The following is a 5,635-nucleotide window of genomic DNA, read 5'->3' as shown; positions in this document are numbered from 1 at the left end:
TAAAATAGAAGAAAGTAAATAGAAAATGCTTAAAATAAAATAAAATGAATTAAGTTAAATAAATGCAATAAAAATTAAAATAAAATACAATGAATTAAATTAATTAAATAAAATGAGTTTTATTAATTACATAAAAATAAAATAAGTAAATCTAAATAAAATAAAATGAGTAAATGAAATAAATATGTTGACGTATAATAAATTAAAATAAAATACAACAAATAAAGATAAAATAAATAAATAAAAATAAAATAATTAACAGCAAGCAAATGACAACAACAGCTATAACAGAAGTACCATAGTGGGTGGCTTTAAAGAATAAAATTTAAGTTACTGAACTTCAGTATACCTCTAATAACTTAAACAAGTACTTTTCCAGCGTAATTGTCAGAATTTAGGACCACCTTGTGCTGTTGTATCCGTGATGCAGCTATTTACAGCACAGTTCAATTAATTAAAAGTGATCCTGAGAGTTTTAAAACCTAATTCATAACACAGAAACTTGATTTTTCTTGGAAAATTAGGTTTTATGTTTTTCTGTTTTGTTTTTTTTCTAGTTTTTCGTTCACAAATGTATACACATATTGTTTTGTGACATTGGTTGCAGTGCCTGCCATGTGTCAGCACCCTCTCCCTTTACCTTTGCATCTGGGATCCCCGTGTCCATTCATCCAGTTTTCCTGTCCCTTTCTGCTTTCTCATCTTTGCTTTTGGGTAGGTGTTGTCCATTTGGTTTCCTATACTTGATAGAATTAAGAAGCATGTTACTGACATATATTATTGTTTGTTTTATGTTGTTGTTAGGTGCTCTCGAGTCACTACTAACTCATAGCAACCCTATGTACAACAGACCAAAACACTGCCCCGTCCTTTGCCATTTATAAAAAACAAAACAAAACCTGTTGCCGTCAAGTCGATTCCGACTCATAGCAACACTATAGGACAGAGTAGAACTGCCCTATAGGGTTTCCAAGGAGGGCCTGGTGGATTCAAACAGCCGACCATTTGGTTAGCAGCTGTAGCTCTTAACCACTATGCCACCAGGTTTAGGCCTGTCTAATATTTGGCTGAAAGGCAGACTTCAGGAGTGGCTTCAGTTGTGAGTTAGCAGGGTGTCCAGGGGTCATACTCACAGGGGTTCCTCCAGTCTCCGTTAGACTAGTAAGTCTGTTTTTTTTTTTTTTTCCTTGAATTTGAATTTTGTTCTACACTTTTCCCCTGCTCTGTCAAGGACTCTCTATTGTGATCCCTGTCAAAGCAGTCAGTGGTGGTAGCTGGGCACCATCTAGTTCTTCCAGGCTCAGGCTGGAGGAGGCTGTGGTTCATTTGTCCTTTGGACTAATATTTATATTCTGTCTTTGGTTTTCTACATTCTCCTTTGCTCTGAACATGTTGGGACCAATAAATGTATCTTAGATGGCTGCTGGCAAGCTTTTAAGATCCCAGATGCTACTCACAAAAGTAGGATGTAGAACATTTTCTTTGTGACCTATTATGCCAATTAACCTATATGTCCCCCGAGACCATGGTCACCAGCCCTCAGCCCCAGTAACTCAGTCCCTCAAGGTGTTTGGATTAGTCTAGCAGTTGCAGCAGTATATTGACAGGGAACTGCCAGAAATTCAAGCCAGATTCAGAAGAGGACATGGAACCAGGGATATCATTGCTGATGTCAGATGGATCCTGGCTGAAAGCAGAGAATACCAGAAAGAAGTTTACCTATGTTTTATTGACTATGCAAAAGCATTCGACCGTGTGAATCATAACAAATTATAGATAACATTGCAAAGAATGGGAATTCCAGAACACTTAATTGTGCTTATAAGAAACCTGTACATAGACCAAGAGGCAGTCAGTCAAACAGAACAAGGGGATACCGAGTGGTTTAAAGTTAGGAAAGGTGTGCGTCAGGGTTGTATCCTTTCACCATACCTATTCAATCTGTATGCTGACCAAATAATCTGAGAAATTGGACTATATGAAGAAGAACAGAGCATTAGGACTGGAGGAAGATTTGTTAACAACCTGGGTCATGCAGATGACACAACCTTGCTTGCTGAAAGTGAAGAGAACTTGAAGCACTTACAGATGAGATCAAAGACTACATACTTCAGTATGGATTACACCTCAACATAAAGAAAACAAAAATCCTCAGACTGGACCAATAAGCACCATCATGATAAATGGAGAAAAGATTGAAGTTGTCAAAGATCACATTTTACTTGGATCCACAATCAACACCCATGCAACTAGCAGTCAAGAATCAAATGACGCATTACGTTGGGCAAATCTGCTGCAAAAGACCTCTTTGAAGTGTTAAATGATATCAGCAATGATATCCCTCATTACACGTCCTCTTCTGAATCTGGGTTGAATTTCTGGCAGTCACCTGTTGATGTACTACTGCAGGATACAATATGTGCATCAATTGTTTAATTAGAACATATATCATTACAAAAGCTGGACAATGAATAAGGAAGACCAAAGAAAAATTATGAATTATGGTGTTGGCAAAGAATATTGAATATACCATGGACTGCCAAAAACAAACAAATTTGTCTTGAAAGAAGTACAACCAGAATGCTCCTCAGAAGGGAAGATGGTAAGACTATGTCTTACATGCTTTGGACATGTTCTCAGGAGGCATCAGTCCCTGGAGAAGGACATCATGTTTGATAAAGCACAGGATCAGCGAAAAAGAAGAAGACCCTCAACGAGATGGATTGACACAGTGGCTGCAACAATGGGCTCAAGCATAACAATGATTGTGAGCATGGTGCAGGACCAGGCAGTGTTTTGTTCTGTGGTGCATAGGGTCGCTATGAGTTGGAACTGACTTGAGGACACCTAACAACAACAACAATAACTTGATCTTAAGGAACCTGGTGGTGCAATGGTTAAATGCTTGGATGCTATCCTAAAGGTCAGCTGTTCGAACCCACCCAGCCTTTCTGAGAGAGAAAGACCTGGCGATCTGCTCCCATAAAGATTACAGCTTAGAAAACCCTACGGGGCAGTTCTACTCTGTCACATGGGGTCGCTATGAGTCAGAATCAACTTGCTGGCAACCAACAACAACAACCATGTTTCTAGTTGGTGTTGATGCTGCTGATGCTTGGACCACACTTTAGGGACCACTGACCTCCTCCATTTTTATAAAAATGCACACACTCCATAAATATTTCTTGTGTCCATGTTTATGTTCTAGTCTGTGAGGCCTTTTCATTTCTTTGACTCATTTCTCCCAACATTTACAACTAAGAAAGGGTGGATATTTTTCATATAGAACAAAGATTAATTCTTGCCAGTGTGTAAATCTAGATCACCAAGAAACTGTTAAAAACTTTAGCCCTTGGATCATTTTACACCCCATTTCCTATGTAGTATTTATCAGTGAGAAACCTCCAATGAGCTGGCATGACACAGTAGCCACAACAATGGATTCAAATCTACCAATGATCATGAAGATGGTGCAGGACTGGGCAACGTTTTGTTCTGTTGTATGTGGGGACACCATGAGTTAGAGCCAAATCAATAGCAACTAGCAACAACAAATAATTCTATATGAGAATATAGTTTAGTAAGACTGAACTGAATTTTTAAGGGAATAAAATAAAGCCAAAAAACAGAGTAATGCTTTATTTACTTTGACCTGCCCCCCTCCCAGGCAGTCAGCCCCCTCTCAGTGTAAAGGTAAGCACCACTACCTTGGCTCTAATCACTTCCTTCCTCATATGTTCTCCTCTTGTTGTATTCCCCCAGACATTGCCTGTTAGTGAGTTGTACAGCAGCAAGTAGAAGAGCTCAGTCCCAAAAGAGAGAGAAGCAAGCAGATATGTTTGTGACACTCTGAAAATCACAGAGAACAATACATTATCTTCCATAGAATTTGTGAAATTTCTTTGAGGCTCTCCTTTTTCTGCCAATCTTCTGTTATAATCAAAAACATGTAGATCTATCCATGTATGGTCAGCTGATCTTTCACAAAGGACCAAAATCCATTAAATACAGGAAAAGACAGTCTTTTTAACAAATGGTGCTGGCAAAACTGGATGTCCATCCGTAAAAAAATGAAACAGGACCCATACCTCAGACCGTACACAAAACTAATTCAAAATAGATCAAAGACCTAAATATAAAACATAAAATGATAGAGATCATGGCAGAAAAAATAGGGACAACACTAGGGGCCCTAATACATGGCATAAATACAAACCATAATTAATAATGCACAAACATTTAGGCAACTGGGAGCTCCTAAAAATTAAACACTTACGCTCATCAAAAGATTTCATCAAAAGAGTAAAAAGAGAACCTATAGACTGGGAAAAAAATTTTGGCAACAACATATCCAACAAGAGTTTAATTTCTAGAATCAATAGAACACTTCAACACCTCAACAACAAAAAGACAAATAATCCAATCAGAAATTGGCAAAGGATACGAACATTGACTTCACCAAAGAAGACATTCAGGCGACTAACAGACACATGAAGAAATGCTCGCGATCATTAGCTATTAGAGAAATGCAAATCAAAACTACAATGAGATACCATCTCACTCCAACGTTACTGGCACTAATCAAAAAAACAGAAAATAACAAATGTTGGAGAGGTTTCAGGGGAGACTGGAACGCATATGAACTGCTGGTGGGAATGTAAAATGATACCGAAAGGGGCTGCATGGGATTTTCACATTTATTGTTTATTGTCAGCAGTGTAGGCCTAGTGTCTCCGGTATTGTGGTATTGTTAATGCATAGCTTGCATAGTTCACTTTTGCATGCTCTCATGAGTTTGATTTATTTTCCTCCTCTCTTCCTTCTTGTTTTCCCATGATTTTAAAAGTTTAAAATTAACCTAAGTTCTCTTTGGGAGGTGGAACAACAAGTGATAGAATCTGGAAGTAAAATGCCTGAACAAGGAAAAATCATCTTGTGACCAAAACCAGGATGGCATCCAAAGGTCAATATGTCTGGAGAGTGGTTAAACTGGCCGTCCATCCTAGAAGAGAACCAACATTCCTCAGATTCCTTGGACTTTGATTTCTTCCTATATAACCCTCAACTCAGCCTCCAGAGTGGGAGGCAGATTTTGGAGGAGCTCTTTCCCCTCTGTCTCCTGTGTATCGATATACAATAAAAACCCTCTTGCTACTCACCGCACCCCATCTTACTACCGGCTTCTGCAGCAGGAGGCTGAGACACGCCATTGCAGTAACAATACAACCACTATGGAAAACCGATCCAACAGGACACAGTAGAACTGTCTCACAGAGTTTCCAAGGAGTGGCTGGTGAAGTCAACTGCTGACCTTTTGGTTAGCAGCTAAACTCTTAACCACTGAGAAATGAGGGCTCCCCTTAAAAATCTAGTAGTAGAAATAACATAAGATCAAGCAATCCCACTCCTAGGAATATATCCTAGAGAAATAAGAGCTGTCACATGAATAGAAATAAGCATACCCATGTTCATTGCAGCATTATTCACAATAGCGAAAAGATGGAAACAACTTAAGCATCCATCAACAGTTGAGTGGATAAACAAACTCTGGAACATACACACAATGGACACAAAATGGAATAATACTTAACAATAAAGAACAATGATGAATCTGTGAAACATGTCATAACATGGA

This window comes from Trichechus manatus, unplaced genomic scaffold, assembly GCF_000243295.1.
Source record: "Trichechus manatus latirostris isolate Lorelei unplaced genomic scaffold, TriManLat1.0 scaffold00176, whole genome shotgun sequence".
Classification (NCBI taxonomy): Eukaryota; Metazoa; Chordata; class Mammalia; order Sirenia; family Trichechidae; genus Trichechus; species Trichechus manatus.
Note: the sequence above shows the minus strand (reverse complement) of the source record.